Genomic DNA, 18,596 nt, shown 5'->3' with positions numbered 1-18,596 from the left:
AAGTGGTTTTGGAGAAAAGCACAATCTTCCTGTTTGGCAAATGCATCCAATGTCATGTTTACAGAAGGAAATATCATGTTTTTCAGGTTTCTGAATCTTTCTTCCTAGAAAAATCGAATGCGTGGAGGATTTGACTCCAGGTGGAAGCAATTAGAGTTTCCAGCATCAAACAAAAACTTACATGCTAAAATGCATTCAAAACCGTAAAGTCCATAGAGAATGTCCAGAAAACACAAACACAGAGGCTGTAGCAAGATCTGGGATTGAGATAGCCACAACACACCAGATAGTTTTGTTTTCATCCAGGAGTATCTGGACAAATTGTTGTGAATTTCAGGTGCAATTTAACCAAAAATCACCGTGAAAGTTGTTTTGGAGAAAAGCACAATCTTCCTGTTTGGCAAATGCATCCAATGTCATGTTTACAGAAAGAAATATCATATTTTCTCAGGTTTCTGCAGCTTTCTTCCTAGAAAACTCGAATGTGTGGAGGATTTGACTCCAGGTGGTACCAATTAGCGTTTGCCAGCAGAAAACAAAAAGGGTCCTGCTAAAATGCATTCAAAACCTTAAAGTCCATAGGGAATGTCCAGAAAACACAAAAACACACAGAGGCTGTAGCAAGATCTGGGATTGAGATAGCTAAAAATCACCAGATAGTTTTGTTTTCATCCAGGAGTATCTGGACATAGTGTTGTAGTTTTGAATCGCAATTTAACCAAAAATCACCGTGAAAGTAGTTTTGGAGAAAAGCACAATCTTCCTGTTTGGCAAATGCATCCAATGTCATGTTTACAGAAGGAAATATCATGTTTTTCAGGTTTCTGAAGCTTTCTTCCTAGAAAACTCGAATGTGTGGAGGATTTGACTCCAGGTGGAACCAATTAGAGTTTGCCAGCTTAAAACAAAAACTTACATGCTAAAATGCATTCAAAACCGTAAAGTCCATAGAGAATATCCAGAAAACACAAACACAGAGGCTGTAGCAAGATCTGGGATTGAGATAGCCACAACACACCAGATAGTTTTGTTTTCATCCAGGAGTATCTGGACATATTGTTGTGGATTTCGGGTGAAATTTGACCAAAAATCACCGTGAAAGTGGTTTTGGCGAAAAGCACAATCTTCCTGTTTGGCAAATGCATCCAATGTCATGTTTACAGAAAGAAATATCATGTTTTCTCAGGTTTCTGCAACTTTCTTCCTAGAAAACTCGAATGCGTGGAGGATTTGACTCCAGGTGGAACCAATTAGCGTTTGCCAGCAGAAAACAAAAAGTTACATGCTAAAATGCATTCAAAACCGTAAAGTCCATAGAGAATGTCCAGAAAACACAAACACACACAGAGGCTGTAGCAAGATCTGGGATTGAGATAGCCACAACACACCAGATAGTTTTGTTTTCATCCAGGAGTATCTGGACAAATTGTTATGAATTTCAGGTGCAAATTAACCAAAAATCACCGAGAAAGTGGTTTTGGAGAAAAGCACAATCTTCCTGTTTGGCAAATGCATCCAATGTCATGTTTACAGAAGGAAATATCCTGTTTTCTCAGGTTTCTGAAGCTTTCTTCCTAGCAAACTCGAATGTGTGGAGGATTTGACTCCAGGTGGAGCCAATTAGCGTTTGCCAGCTGAAAACAAAAACTTACATGCTAAAATGCATTCAAAACCGTAAAGTCCATAGAGAATGTCCAGAGAACACAAACACACACAGAGGCTGTAGCAAGATCTGGGATTGAGATAGCCACAACACACCAGATAGTTTTGTTTTCATCCAGGAGTATCTGGACAAATTGTTGTGAATTTCAGGTGCAATTTAACCAAAAATCACCGTGAAAGTGGTTTTGGAGAAAAGCACAATCTTCCTGTTTGGCAAATGCATCCAATGTCATGTTTACAGAAGGAAATATCCTGTTTCCTCAGGTTTCTGCAGCTTTCTTCCTAGAAAACTCGAATGTGTGGAGGATTTTTCTCCACGTGGAAACAATTAGCGTTTGCCTGAAGAAAACAAAAAGGGTCCTGCTAAAATGCATTCAAAAACTTAAAGTCCATAGGGAATGTCCAGAAAACACAAACACACACAGAGGCTGTAGCAAGATCTGGGATTGAGATAGCTAAAAATCACCAGATAGTTTTGTTTTCATCCAGGAGTATCTGGACAAATTGTGGTACTTCTGAAACGAAATTTAACCAAAAATCACCGTGAAAGTGGTTTTGGAGAAAAGCACAATCATCCTGTTTGTCAAATGCATCCAAAGTCAAGTTTACAGAAAGAAATATCATGTTTTCTCAGGTTTCTGAAGCTTTCTTCCTAGAAAACTCGAATGCGTGCAGGATTTGACTCCAGGTGGTACCAATTAGAGTTTGCCAGCATCAAAACAAAAACTTACATGCTAAAATGCATTCAAAACCGTAAAGTCCATAGAGAATGTCCAGAAAACACAAACACAGAGGCTGTAGCAAGATCTGGAATTGAGATAGCCACAACACACCAGATAGTTTTGTTTTCATCCAGGAGTATCTGGACAAATTGTTGTGGATTTCGGGTGAAATTTAACCAAAAATCACCGTGAAAGTGGTTTTGGAGAAAAGCACAATCTTCCTGTTTGGCAAATGCATCCAATGTCATGTTTACAGAAAGAAATATCATGTTTTCTCAGGTTTCTGCAACTTTCTTCCTAGAAAACTCGAATGTGTGGAGGATTTGACTCCAGGTGGAACCAATTAGCGTTTGCCAGCTTAAAACAAAAACTTACATGCTGAAATGCATTCAAAACCGTAAAGTCCACAGAGAATGTCCAGAAAACACAAACACAGAGGCTGTAGCAAGATCTGGGATTGAGATAGCTAAAAATCACCAGATAGTTTTGTTTTCATCCAGGAGTATCTGGACAAATTGTGGTACTTCTGAAACGAAATTTAACCCAAAATCACCGTGAAAGTGGTTTTGGAGAAAAGCACAATCTTCCTGTTTGTCAAATGCATCCAAAGTCAAGTTTACAGAAGGAAATATCATGTTTTCTCAGGTTTCTGAAGCTTTCTTCCAAGAAAACTCGAATGTGTGGAGGATTTGACTCCAGGTGGTACAAATTAGAGTTTGCCAGCTTAAAACAAAAACTTACATGCTAAAATGCATTCAAAACCGTAAAGTCCATAGAGAATGTCCAGAAAACACAAACACACACAGAGGCTGTAGCAAGATCTGGGATTGAGATAGCTAAAAATCACCAGATAGTTTTGTTTTCATCCAGGAGTATCTGGACAAATTGTTGTGAATTTCAGGTGCAATTTAACCAAAAATCACCGTGAAAGTGGTTTTGGAGAAAATCACAATCTTCCTGTTTGTCAAATGCATCCAAAGTCATGTTTACAGAAGGAAATATCATGTTTTCTCAGGTTTCTGAAGCTTTCTTCCTAGAAAACTCGAATGCGTGGAGGATTTGACTGCAGGTGGAAGCAATTAGTGTTTGCCAGCTTAAAACAGAAACTTACATGCTGAAATGCATTCAAAACCGTAAAGTCCATAGAGAATGTCCAGAAAACACAAACACAGAGGCTGTAGCAAGATCTGGGATTGAGATAGCTAAAAATCACCAGATAGTTTTGTTTTCATCCAGGAGTATCTGGACAAATTGTTGTGAATTTCAGGTGCAATTTAACCAAAAATCACCGTGAAAGTGGTTTTGGAGAAAATCACAATCTTCATGTTTGTCAAATGCATCCAAAGTCATGTTTACAGAAGGAAATATCATGTTTTCTCAGGTTTCTGAAGCTTTATTCCTAGAAAACTCGAATGTGTGGAGGATTTGACTCCAGGTGGAACCAATTAGCGTTTGCCAGCAGAAAACAAAAAGGGTCCTGCTAAAATGCATTCAAAACCTTAAAGTCCATAGGGAATGTCCAGAAAACACAAACACACACAGAGGCTGTAGCAAGATCTGGGATTGAGATAGCTAAAAATCACCAGATAGTTTTGTTTTCATCCAGGAGTATCTGGACAAATTGTTGTGGATTTCGGGTGAAATTTAACCAAAACTCACCGTGAAAGTGGTTTTGGAGAAAAGCACAATCTTCCTGTTTGGCAAATGCATCCAATGTCATGTTTACAGAAGGAAATATCATGTTTTCTCAGGTTTCTGCAGCTTTCTTCCTAGAAAACTCGAATGTGTGGAGGATTTGACTCCAGGTGGTACCAATTAGCGTTTGCCAGCTTAAAACAAAAAGTTACATGCTAAAATGCATTCAAAACCGTAAAGTCCATAGAGAATGTCCAGAAAACACAAACACACACAGAGGCTGTAGCAAGATCTGGGAATGAGATAGCCACAACACACCAGATAGTTTTGTTTTCATCCAGGAGTATCTGGACAAATTGTTGTGAATTTCAGGTGCAATTTAACCAAAAATCACCGTGAAAGTGGTTTTGGAGAAAAGCACAATCTTCCTGTTTGGTAAATGCATCCAATGTCATGTTTACAGAAAGAAATATCATGTTTTCTCAGGTTTCTGAAGCTTTCTTCCTAGAAAACTCGAATGTGTGGAGGATTTTACTCCTGGTGGTACCAATTAGCGTTTGCCAGCTTAAAACAAAAACTTACATGCTAAAATGCATTCAAAACCGTAAAGTCCATAGAGAATGTCCAGAAAACACAAACACACACAGAGGCTGTAGCAAGATCTGGGATTGAGATAGCCACAACACACCAGATAGTTTTGTTTTCATCCAGGAGTATCTGGACAAATTGTTGTGAATTTCAGGTGCAATTTAACCAAAAATCACCGTGAAAATGGTTTTGGAGAAAAGCACAATCTTCCGGTTTGGCAAATGCATCCAATGTCATGTTTACAAAAAGAAATACCATGTTTTCTCAGGTTTCTGCAGCTTTCTTCCTAGAAAACTCGAATGTGTGGAGGATTTGACTCCAGGTGGTACCAATTAGCGTTTGCCAGCAGAAAACAAAAAGGGTCCTGCTAAAATGCATTCAAAACCTTAAAGTCCATAGGGAATGTCCAGAAAACACAAACACACACAGAGGCTGTAGCAAGATCTGGGATTGAGATAGCTAAAAATCACCAGATAGTTTTGTTTTCATCCAGGAGTATCTGGACAAATTGTTGTAGTTTTGAATCGCAATTTAACCAAAAATCACCGTGAAAGTGGTTTTGGAGAAAAGCACAATCTTCCTGCTTGTCAAATGCATCCAATGTCATGTTTACAGAAGGAAATATCATGTTTTCTCAGGTTTCTGAAGCTTTCTTCCTAGAAAACTCGAATGCGTGCAGGATTTGACTCCAGGTGGTACCAATTAGAGTTTGCCAGCATCAAAACAAAAACTTACATGCTAAAATGCATTCAAAACCGTAAAGTCCATAGAGAATGTCCAGAAAACACAAACACAGAGGCTGTAGCAAGATCTGGAATTGAGATAGCCACAACACACCAGATAGTTTTGTTTTCATCCAGGAGTATCTGGACAAATTGTTGTGGATTTCGGGTGAAATTTAACCAAAAATCACCGTGAAAGTGGTTTTGGAGAAAAGCACAATCTTCCTGTTTGGCAAATGCATCCAATGTCATGTTTACAGAAAGAAATATCATGTTTTCTCAGGTTCTGGAACTTTCTTCCTAGCAAACTCGAATGTGTGGAGGATTTGACTCCAGGTGGAACCAATTAAAGTTTACCAGCTTAAAACAAAAAGTTACATGCTAAAATGCATTCAAAACCATAAAGTCCATAGAGAATGTCCAGAAAACACAAACACACACAGAGGCTGTAGCAAGATCTGGGATTGAGATAGCCACAACACACCAGATAGTTTTGTTTTCATCCAGGAGTATCTGGACAAATTGTTGTGAATTTCAGGTGCAATTTAACCAAAAATCACTGTGAAAGTGGTTTTGGAGAAAAGCACAATCTTCCTGTTTGGCAAATGCATCCAATGTCATGTTTACAAAAAGAAATACCATGTTTTCTCAGGTTTCTGCAGCTTTCTTCCTAGAAAACTCGAATGTGTGGAGGATTTGACTCCAGGTGGTACCAATTAGCGTTTGCCTGCAGAAAACAAAAAGGGTCCTGCTAAAATGCATTCAAAAACTTAAAGTCCATAGGGAATGTCCAGAAAACACAAACACACACAGAGGCTGTAGCAAGATCTGGGATTGAGATAGCTAAAAATCACCAGATAGTTTTGTTTTCATCCAGGAGTATCTGGACAAATTGTTGCAGTTTTGAATCGCAATTTAACCAAAAATCACCGTGAAAGTGGTTTTGGAGAAAAGCACAGTCTTCCTGTTTGTCAAATGCATCCAATGTCATGTTTACAGAAGGAAATATCATGTTTTCTCAGGTTTCTGAAGCTTTCTTCCTAGAAAACTCGAATGCGTGCAGGATTTGACTCCAGGTGGTACCAATTAGAGTTTGCCAGCATCAAAACAAAAACTTACATGCTAAAATGCATTCAAAACCGTAAAGTCCATAGAGAATGTCCAGAAAACACAAACACAGAGGCTGTAGCAAGATCTGGAATTGAGATAGCCACAACACACCAGATAGTTTTGTTTTCATCCAGGAGTATCTGGACAAATTGTTGTGGATTTCGGGTGAAATTTAACCAAAAATCACCGTGAAAGTGGTTTTGGAGAAAAGCACAATCTTCCTGTTTGGCAAATGCATCCAATGTCATGTTTACAGAAAGAAATATCATGTTTTCTCAGGTTTCTGCAACTTTCTTCCTAGAAAACTCGAATGTGTGGAGGATTTGACTCCAGGTGGAACCAATTAGCGTTTGCCAGCTTAAAACAAAAACTTACATGCTGAAATGCATTCAAAACCGTAAAGTCCACAGAGAATGTCCAGAAAACACAAACACAGAGGCTGTAGCAAGATCTGGGATTGAGATAGCTAAAAATCACCAGATAGTTTTGTTTTCATCCAGGAGTATCTGGACAAATTGTGGTACTTCTGAAACGAAATTTAACCCAAAATCACCGTGAAAGTGGTTTTGGAGAAAAGCACAATCTTCCTGTTTGTCAAATGCATCCAAAGTCAAGTTTACAGAAGGAAATATCATGTTTTCTCAGGTTTCTGAAGCTTTCTTCCAAGAAAACTCGAATGTGTGGAGGATTTGACTCCAGGTGGTACAAATTAGAGTTTGCCAGCTTAAAACAAAAACTTACATGCTAAAATGCATTCAAAACCGTAAAGTCCATAGAGAATGTCCAGAAAACACAAACACACACAGAGGCTGTAGCAAGATCTGGGATTGAGATAGCTAAAAATCACCAGATAGTTTTGTTTTCATCCAGGAGTATCTGGACAAATTGTTGTGAATTTCAGGTGCAATTTAACCAAAAATCACCGTGAAAGTGGTTTTGGAGAAAATCACAATCTTCCTGTTTGTCAAATGCATCCAAAGTCATGTTTACAGAAGGAAATATCATGTTTTCTCAGGTTTCTGAAGCTTTCTTCCTAGAAAACTCGAATGCGTGGAGGATTTGACTGCAGGTGGAAGCAATTAGTGTTTGCCAGCTTAAAACAGAAACTTACATGCTGAAATGCATTCAAAACCGTAAAGTCCATAGAGAATGTCCAGAAAACACAAACACAGAGGCTGTAGCAAGATCTGGGATTGAGATATCCACAACACACCAGATAGTTTTGTTTTCATCCAGGAGTATCTGGACAAATTGTTGTGAATTTCAGGTGCAATTTAACCAAAAATCACCGTGAAAGTGGTTTTGGAGAAAATCACAATCTTCATGTTTGTCAAATGCATCCAAAGTCATGTTTACAGAAGGAAATATCATGTTTTCTCAGGTTTCTGAAGCTTTATTCCTAGAAAACTCGAATGTGTGGAGGATTTGACTCCAGGTGGAACCAATTAGCGTTTGCCAGCAGAAAACAAAAAGGGTCCTGCTAAAATGCATTCAAAACCTTAAAGTCCATAGGGAATGTCCAGAAAACACAAACACACACAGAGGCTGTAGCAAGATATGGGATTGAGATAGCTAAAAATCACCAGATAGTTTTGTTTTCATCCAGGAGTATCTGGACAAATTGTTGTGGATTTCGGGTGAAATTTAACCAAAACTCACCGTGAAAGTGGTTTTGGAGAAAAGCACAATCTTCCTGTTTGGCAAATGCATCCAATGTCATGTTTACAGAAGGAAATATCATGTTTTCTCAGGTTTCTGCAGCTTTCTTCCTAGAAAACTCGAATGTGTGGAGGATTTGACTCCAGGTGGTACCAATTAGCGTTTGCCAGCTTAAAACAAAAAGTTACATGCTAAAATGCATTCAAAACCGTAAAGTCCATAGAGAATGTCCAGAAAACACAAACACACACAGAGGCTGTAGCAAGATCTGGGAATGAGATAGCCACAACACACCAGATAGTTTTGTTTTCATCCAGGAGTATCTGGACAAATTGTTGTGAATTTCAGGTGCAATTTAACCAAAAATCACCGTGAAAGTGGTTTTGGAGAAAAGCACAATCTTCCTGTTTGGTAAATGCATCCAATGTCATGTTTACAGAAAGAAATATCATGTTTTCTCAGGTTTCTGAAGCTTTCTTCCTAGAAAACTCGAATGTGTGGAGGATTTTACTCCTGGTGGTACCAATTAGCGTTTGCCAGCTTAAAACAAAAACTTACATGCTAAAATGCATTCAAAACCGTAAAGTCCATAGAGAATGTCCAGAAAACACAAACACACACAGAGGCTGTAGCAAGATCTGGGATTGAGATAGCCACAACACACCAGATAGTTTTGTTTTCATCCAGGAGTATCTGGACAAATTGTTGTGAATTTCAGGTGCAATTTAACCAAAAATCACTGTGAAAGTGGTTTTGGTGAAAAGCACAATCTTCCGGTTTGGCAAATGCATCCAATGTCATGTTTACAAAAAGAAATACCATGTTTTCTCAGGTTTCTGCAGCTTTCTTCCTAGAAAACTCGAATGTGTGGAGGATTTGACTCCAGGTGGTACCAATTAGCGTTTGCCAGCAGAAAACAAAAAGGGTCCTGCTAAAATGCATTCAAAACCTTAAAGTCCATAGGGAATGTCCAGAAAACACAAACACACACAGAGGCTGTAGCAAGATCTGGGATTGAGATAGCTAAAAATCACCAGATAGTTTTGTTTTCATCCAGGAGTATCTGGACAAATTGTTGTAGTTTTGAATCGCAATTTAACCAAAAATCACCGTGAAAGTGGTTTTGGAGAAAAGCACAATCTTCCTGTTTGTCAAATGCATCCAATGTCATGTTTACAGAAGGAAATATCATGTTTTCTCAGGTTTCTGAAGCTTTCTTCCTAGAAAACTCGAATGCGTGGAGGATTTGACTCCAGGTGGTACCAATTAGAGTTTGCCAGCATCAAAACAAAAACTTACATGCTAAAATGCATTCAAAACCGTAAAGTCCATAGAGAATGTCCAGAAAACACAAACACAGAGGCTGTAGCAAGATCTGGAATTGAGATAGCCACAACACACCAGATAGTTTTGTTTTCATCCAGGAGTATCTGGACAAATTGTTGTGGATTTCGGGTGAAATTTAACCAAAAATCACCGTGAAAGTGGTTTTGGAGAAAAGCACAATCTTCCTGTTTGGCAAATGCATCCAATGTCATGTTTACAGAAAGAAATATCATGTTTTCTCAGGTTCTGGAACTTTCTTCCTAGCAAACTCGAATGTGTGGAGGATTTGACTCCAGGTGGAACCAATTAAAGTTTACCAGCTTAAAACAAAAAGTTACATGCTAAAATGCATTCAAAACCATAAAGTCCATAGAGAATGTCCAGAAAACACAAACACACACAGAGGCTGTAGCAAGATCTGGGATTGAGATAGCCACAACACACCAGATAGTTTTGTTTTCATCCAGGAGTATCTGGACAAATTGTTGTGAATTTCAGGTGCAATTTAACCAAAAATCACTGTGAAAGTGGTTTTGGAGAAAAGCACAATCTTCCTGTTTGGCAAATGCATCCAATGTCATGTTTACAAAAAGAAATACCATGTTTTCTCAGGTTTCTGCAGCTTTCTTCCTAGAAAACTCGAATGTGTGGAGGATTTGACTCCAGGTGGTACCAATTAGCGTTTGCCTGCAGAAAACAAAAAGGGTCCTGCTAAAATGCATTCAAAAACTTAAAGTCCATAGGGAATGTCCAGAAAACACAAACACACACAGAGGCTGTAGCAAGATCTGGGATTGAGATAGCTAAAAATCACCAGATAGTTTTGTTTTCATCCAGGAGTATCTGGACAAATTGTTGCAGTTTTGAATCGCAATTTAACCAAAAATCACCGTGAAAGTGGTTTTGGAGAAAAGCACAGTCTTCCTGTTTGTCAAATGCATCCAATGTCATGTTTACAGAAGGAAATATCATGTTTTCTCAGGTTTCTGAAGCTTTCTTCCTAGAAAACTCGAATGCGTGCAGGATTTGACTCCAGGTGGTACCAATTAGAGTTTGCCAGCATCAAAACAAAAACTTACATGCTCAAATGCATTCAAAACCGTGAAGTCCATAGAGAATGTCCAGAAAACACAAACACAGAGGCTGTAGCAAGATCTGGAATTGAGATAGCCACAACACACCAGATAGTTTTGTTTTCATCCAGGAGTATCTGGACAAATTGTTGTGGATTTCGGGTGAAATTTAACCAAAAATCACCGTGAAAGTGGTTTTGGAGAAAAGCACAATCTTCCTGTTTGGCAAATGCATCCAATGTCATGTTTACAGAAAGAAATATCATGTTTTCTCAGGTTCTGGAACTTTCTTCCTAGCAAACTCGAATGTGTGGAGGATTTGACTCCAGGTGGAACCAATTAAAGTTTACCAGCTTAAAACAAAAAGTTACATGCTAAAATGCATTCAAAACCATAAAGTCCATAGAGAATGTCCAGAAAACACAAACACACACAGAGGCTGTAGCAAGATCTGGGATTGAGATAGCCACAACACACCAGATAGTTTTGTTTTCATCCAGGAGTATCTGGACAAATTGTTGTGAATTTCAGTTGCAATTTAACCAAAAATCACCGTGAAAGTGGTTTTGGAGAAAAGCACAATCTTCTGGTTTGGAAAATGCATCCAATGTCATGTTTACAGAAGGAAATATCCTGTTTTCTCAGGTTCTGGAACTTTCTTCCTAGCAAACTCGAATGTGTGGAGGATTTGACTCCAGGTGGAACCAATTAGCGTTTGCCAGCTTAAAACAAAAACTTACATGCTAAAATGCATTCAAAACCGTAAAGTCCATAGAGAATGTCCAGAAAACACAAACACAGAGGCTGTAGCAAGATCTGGAATTGAGATAGCCACAACACACCAGATAATTTTGTTTTCATCCAGGAGTATCTGGACAAATTGTTGTGAATTTCAGGTGCAATTTAACCAAAAATCACCGTGAAAGTGGTTTTGGAGAAAAGCACAATCTTCCTGTTTGGCAAATGCATCCAATGTCATGTTTACAGAAAGAAATATCATGTTTTCTCAGTTTTCTGAAGCTTTCTTCCTAGAAAACTCGAATGTGTGGAGGATTTGACTCCAGGTGGTACCAATTAGCGTTTGCCAGCTTAAAACAAAAACTTACATGCTAAAATGCATTCAAAACCGTAAAGTCCATAGAGAATGTCCAGAAAACACAAACACACACAGAGGCTGTAGCAAGATCTGGGATTGAGATAGCCACAACACACCAGATAGTTTTGTTTTCATCCAGGAGTATCTGGACAAATTGTTCTGAATTTCAGGTGCAATTTAACCAAAAATCACCGTGAAAGTGGTTTTGGAGAAAAGCACAATCTTCCTGTTTGGCAAATGCATCCAATGTCATGTTTACAGAAAGAAATATCATGTTTTCTCAGGTTCTGGAACTTTCTTCCTAGGAAACTCGAATGTGTGGAGGATTTGACTCCAGGTGGAACCAATTAAAGTTTACCAGCTTAAAACAAAAAGTTACATGCTAAAATGCATTCAAAACCATAAAGTCCATAGAGAATGTCCAGAAAACACAAACACACACAGAGGCTGTAGCAAGATCTGGGATTGAGATAGCCACAACACACCAGATAGTTTTGTTTTCATCCAGGAGTATCTGGACAAATTGTTGTGAATTTCAGGTGCAATTTAACCAAAAATCACCGTGAAAGTGGTTTTGGAGAAAAGCACAATCTTCCGGTTTGGCAAATGCATCCAATGTCATGTTTACAGAAAGAAATATCATGTTTTCTCAGGTTTCTGCAGCTTTCTTCCTAGAAAACTCGAATGTGTACAGCATTTGACTCCAGGTGGTACCAATTAGCGTTTGCCAGCAGAAAACAAAAAGGGTCCTGCTAAAATGCATTCAAAACCTTAAAGTCCATAGGGAATGTCCAGAAAACACAAACACACACAGAGGCTGTAGCAAGATCTGGGATTGAGATAGCCACAACACACCAGATAGTTTTGTTTTCATCCAGGAGTATCTGGACAAATTGTTGTGGATTTCGGGTGAAATTTCACCAAAAATCACCGTGAAAGTGGTTTTGGAGAAAAGCACAATCTTCCTGTTTGGCAAATGCATCCAATGTCATGTTTACAGAAAGAAATGTCATGTTTTCTCAGGTTTCTGGAGCTTTCTTCCTAGAAAACTCGAATGTGTGGAGGATTTGACTCCAGGTGGTACCAATTAGCGTTTGCCAGCTTAAAACAAAATGTTACATGCTAAAATGCATTCAAAACCGTAAAGTCCATAGAGAATGTCCAGAAAACACAAACACACACAGAGGCTGTAGCAAGATCTGGGAATGAGATAGCCACAACACACCAGATAGTTTTGTTTTCATCCAGGAGTATCTGGACAAATTGTTGTAGTTTTGAATCAAAATTTAACCAAAAATCACCGTGAAAGTGGTTTTGGAGAAAAGCACAATCTTCCGGTTTGGCAAATGCATCCAATGTCATGTTTACAGAAAGAAATGTCATGTTTTCTCAGGTTGCTGCAGCTTTCTTCCTAGAAAACTCGAATGTGTGGAGGATTTGACTCCAGGTGGAACCAATTAGCGTTTGCCAGCAGAAAACAAAAAGGGTCCTGCTAAAATGCATTCAAAACCTTAAAGTCCATAGGGAATGTCCAGAAAACACAAACACACACAGAGGCTGTAGCAAGATCTGGGATTGAGATAGCTAAAAATCACCAGATAGTTTTGTTTTCATCCAGGATTATCTGGAAAAATTGTGGTACTTTTGAATCGAAATTTAACCAAAAATCACCGTGAAAGTGGTTTTGGAGAAAAGCACAATCTTCCTGTTTGTCAAATGCATCCAAAGTCATGTTTACAGAAAGAAATATCATGTTTTCTCAGGTTTCTGAAGCTTTCTTCCTAGGAAACTCGAATGTGTGGAGGATTTGACTCCAGGTGGTACCAATTAGCGTTTGCCAGCTTAAAACAAAAACTTTCATGCTAAAATGCATTCGAAACCGTAAAGTCCATAGAGAATGTCCAGAAAACACAAACACACACAGAGGCTGTAGCAAGATCTGGGATTGAGATAGCCACAACACACCAGATAGTTTTTTTTTTTGTTTTTTTTTTTTTTTTTTTTTTTTTTTTTTTTTTTACAAACTAGAGATATAAACCTTTATTTCACTTTGTTGTGATTCCCTAAGAAGACACGTACGGGGAGTGGAGAGGAACACGGGACAGGACGCTGGGGAGGCTGGGCTGCTGGGCGTCGTCCATCGGGGTCACGCTGGGCTCACGGGCAGGCAGCGCGGGCCAGATGCACCTTCCTGTCCGGCCCCAGCTTTACTTAGAGCCACCGCCTTTTCTGGGGCCGTTAGTCCTCATTTCATGCCAGATTTTCACCATAGGCTCCCTGTTCTTCCAAATGAGTTCATGACCGTAAGTAATGTACCATATTCCAAAGAGAGCTCCCCCAAGATGTGCTGCATGATCAAAAAATTTCCATCCGAGGATCATTCCCGCTGTATCCATGGCAATAATGGCTTTTAGGGCATTGCCGGCTGTGAAGGTGAACATGGGGAGGAAGATGATGGCGAGCTTCCCATCAGGGATCTTGGTGCAGACAACAGCAAGGACAGTCATGATGGCGCCGGATGCACCAAGTGATGGTCCATATCTTCCTGTGGCAACTTTACATACATAACTGACAAAATTGGAAATAACACCTGCAGACAGGTACACTGCCATGAACTGCTCTTGACCCAGGATGTTCACTATGCTGGAGGAGAAGCTCCATAAAACATACATATTTGCTGCCATGTGAAATAAGGAGAAATGACTGAATGTTGACAGCAACATTGGAGAACACAGGACCTTTGAGGCTGGATTAGATGTGAAATATTTAATCATTGTCCGCTGTAGAGAAGGTACTCTCCATAAACAGAATACAAATACATTTGCAGCTATGATACCTGTCACAGTCCGCTGGCCATCACTTAGGTTATTCCACCACTTGTTAATCTCCTTTCTGAAGTCTCCTTCTTTTTGTGGCCTTATGCTATCCAACCAATCAGCTTTTATACCATCAAAATAACTCTGGACCCTGGATTTCAGTGATTCATACTGCCAAATAGCAGCTGATCCAAATGCACAGCCTGTAAACCCAACAGTAAAAAACAACGGTTTCACAAGAGTCCTTATAGGATATGGAGATGGATAAAATACTGTTTCTTCCACAGGGGGAATCAAAGCACTTCTCTTGTATGTTTCGCCACTTGTCCCTGTGTCTGATCTTCGAGGTTCAACCTTCCTCGGTGCTTTTCTGAATCCAGATTTTTGCTGAATAAAGAAATTAAACCTGCGTCCGAGCAGCCGCGGCGGGGCCAAGGCTGTAGTGAGTTCCTCGGGGCTGCGGCCCCCCAAAGCCCACGCCTGGCCGCAGCCCCAGCTTCTCTGTGCCCAGCGTCGCCACATCATCTTCCCAACCTCTGCCCCACCATGGCCCGACCATTAGTTTTGTTTTCATCCAGGAGTATCTGGACAAATTGTTGTGGATTTCGGGTGAAATTTAACCAAAAATCACCGTGAAAGTGGTTTTGGAGAAAAGCACAATCTTCCTGTTTGGCAAATGCATCCAATGTCATGTTTACAGAAAGAAATATCATGTTTTATCAAGTTTTTGAATCTTTCTTCCTAGAAAACTCGAATGTGTGGCGTATTAGACTCCAGGTGGAACCAATTAGCGTTTGCCAGCAGAAAACAAAAAGGGTCCTGCTAAAATGCATTCAAAACCTTAAAGTCCATAGAGAATGTTCAGAAAACACAAACAGACACAGAGGCTGTAGCAAGATCTGGGATTGAGATAGCTACAAATCACCAGATAGTTTTGTTTTCATCCAGGAGTATCTGGACAAATTGTTGTTGTTTTGAAGTGAAATTTAACCAAAAATCACCGTGAGAGTGGTTTTGGAGAAAAGCACAATCTTCCTGTTTGGCAAATGTATCCAATGTCATGTTTACAGAAAGAAATATCATGTTTTCTCAGGTTTCTGAAGCTTTCTTCCTAGAAAACTCGAATGTGTGGAGGATTTGACTCCAGGTGGAAGCAATTAGCGTTTGCCAGCAGAAAACAAAAAGGGTCCTGCTAAAATGCATTCAAAACCTTAAAGTCCATAGAGAATGTTCAGAAAACACAAACATACACAGAGGCTGTAGCAAGATCTGGGATTGAGATAGCTACAAATCACCAGATAGTTTTGTTTTCATCCAGGAGTATCTGGACAAATTGTTGTAGTTTTTAAGTGAAATTTAACCAAAAATCACCGTGAAAGTGGTTTTGGAGAAAAGCACAATCTTTCTGTTAGCAAATGAATCCAATGTCATGTTTAGAAATGCAAATATCATGTTTTCTCAGGTTTCTGGAGCTTTCTTCCTAGAAAACTCGAATGTGTGGAGGATTTGACTCCAGGTGGAACCAATTAGAGTTTGCCAGCTTAAAACAAAAACTTACATGCTGAAATGCATTCAAAACCATAAAGTCCATAGAGAATGTCCAGAAAACACAAACACACACAGAGGCTGTAGCAAGATCTGGGATTGAGATAGCCACAACACACCAGATAGTTTTGTTTTCATCCAGGAGTATCTGGACAAATTGTTGTGAATTTCAGGTGCAATTTAACCAAAAATCACCGTGAAAGTGGTTTTGGAGAAAAGCACAATCTTCCGGTTTAGCAAATGCATCCAATGTCATGTTTACAGAAAGAAATATCATGTTTTCTCAGGTTTCTGGAACTTTCTTCCTAGAAAACTCGAATGTGTGGAGGATTTGACTCCAGGTGGAACCAATTAGCGTTTGCCAGCAGAAAACAAAAAGGGTCCTGCTAAAATGCATTCAAAACCGTAAAGTCCATAGGGAATGTCCAGAAAACACAAACACACACAGAGGCTGAAGCAAGATCTGGGATTGAGATAGCTAAAAATCACCAGATAGTTTTGTTTTCATCCAGGAGTATCTGGACAAATTGTTGTGGATTTCGTGTGAAATTTAACCAAAAATCACCCTGAAAGTGGTTTTGGAGAAAAGCACAATCTTCCTGTTTGGCAAATGCATCCAATGTCATGTTTACAGAAAGAAATATCATGTTTCTCAGGTTTCTGCAGATTTCTTCCTAGAAAACTCGAATGTGTGGAGGATTTGACTCCAGGTGGTACCAATTAGCGTTTGCCAGCTGAAAACAAAAACTTACATGCTAAAATGCATTCAAAACCGTAAAGCCCATAGAGAATGTCCAGAAAACACAAACAGAGAAGCTGTAGTAAGATCTGGGATTGAGATAGCCACAACACACCAGATAGTTTTATTTTCCTCCAGGAGTATCTGGACAAATTGTTGTGAATTTCAGGTGCAATTTAACCAAAAATCACCGTGAAAGTGGTTTTGGAGAAAAGCACAATCTTCCTGTTTGGCAAATGCATCCAATGTCATGTTTACAGAAGGAAATATCCTGTTTTCTCAGGTTTCTGAAGCTTTCTTCCTAGAAAACTAGAATGTGTGGAGGATTTGACTCCAGGTGGTACCAATTAGCGTTTGCCAGCTTAAAACAAAAACTTACATGCTAAAATGCATTCAAAACCGTAAAGTCCATAGAGAATGTCCAGAAAACACAAACACACACAGAGGCTGTAGCAAGATCTGGGATTGAGATAGCCACAACACACCAGATAGTTTTGTTTTCATCCAGGAGTATCTGGACAAATTCTTGTGGATTTCGGGTGCAATTTAACCAAAAATCACCGTGAAAGTGGTTTTGGAGAAAAGCACAATCTTCCTGTTTGGCAAATGCATCCAATGTCATGTTTACAGAAAGAAATATCATGTTTTCTCAGGTTTCTGGAACTTTCTTCCTAGAAAACTCGAATGTGTGGAGGATTTGACTCCAGGTGGAACCAATTAGAGTTTGCCAGCTTAAAACAAAAACTTACATGCTAAAATGCATTCAAAACCATAAAGTCCATAGAGAATGTCCAGAAAACACAAACACACACAGAGGCTGTAGCAAGATCTGGGATTGAGATAGCCACAACACACCAGATAGTTTTGTTTTCATCCAGGAGTATCTGGACAAATTGCTGTGAATTTCAGGTGCAATTTAACCAAAAATCACCGTGAAAGTGGTTTTGGAGAAAAGCACAATCTTCCTGTTTGGCAAATGCATCCAATGTCATGTTTACAGAAAGAAATATCATGTTTTCTCAGGTTGCTGCAGCTTTCTTCCTAGAAAACTCGAATGTGTGGAGGATTTGACTCCAGGTGGAACCAATTAGCGTTTGCCAGCAGAAAACAAAAGGGATCCTGCTAAAATGCATTCAAAACCTTAAAGTCCATAGGGAATGTCCAGAAAACACAAACACACACAGAGGCTGAAGCAAGATCTGGGATTGAGATAGCTAAAAATCACCAGATAGTTTTGTTTTCATCCAGGAGTATCTGGACAAATTGTTGTGGATTTCGTGTGAAATTTAACCAAAAATCACCGTGAAAGTGGTTTTGGAGAAAAGCACAATCTTCCTGTTTGGCAAATGCATCCAATGTCATGTTTACAGAAGGAAATATCATGTTTTTCAGGTTTCTGAAGCTTTCTTCCTAGAAAACTAGAATGTGTGGAGGATTTGACTCCAGGTGGTACCAATTAGCGTTTGCCAGCAGAAAACAAAAACTTACATGCTAAAATGCATTCAAAACCGTAAAGTCCATAGAGAATGTCCAGAAAACACAAACACACACAGAGGCTGTAGCAAGATCTGGGATTGAGATAGCCACAACACACCAGATAGTTTTGTTTTCCTCCAGGAGTATCTGGACAAATTGTTGTGAATTTCAGGTGCAATTTAACCAAAAATCACTGTGAAAGTGGTTTTGGAGAAAAGCACAATCTTCCTGTTTGGCAAATGCATCCAGTGTCATGTTTACAGAAAGAAATATCATGTTGTCTCAGGTTTCTGGTACTTTCTTCCTAGAAAACTCGAATGTGTGCAGGATTTGACTCCAGGTGGAACCAATTAGCGTTTGCCAGCTTAAAACAAAAACTTACATGCTAAAATGCATTCAAAACCTTAAAGTTCATAGAGAATGTCCA

At 39.2% G+C, this 18,596-nt stretch overlaps 1 pseudogene; it reads right to left on the bottom strand.

The window, feature by feature from the left end:
* Positions 1–13,618: 13,618 nt before the first annotated feature.
* Positions 13,619–14,960, bottom strand: LOC138847259 (presenilin-associated rhomboid-like protein, mitochondrial pseudogene; annotated as a pseudogene).
* Positions 14,961–18,596: the final 3,636 nt, after the last annotated feature.

The sequence above is a fragment of the Oryctolagus cuniculus genome, chromosome 20 (genome assembly GCF_964237555.1).
Source record: "Oryctolagus cuniculus chromosome 20, mOryCun1.1, whole genome shotgun sequence".
Taxonomy (NCBI): domain Eukaryota; kingdom Metazoa; phylum Chordata; class Mammalia; order Lagomorpha; family Leporidae; genus Oryctolagus; species Oryctolagus cuniculus.
This window is presented reverse-complemented; position numbering and strand designations above follow the sequence as displayed.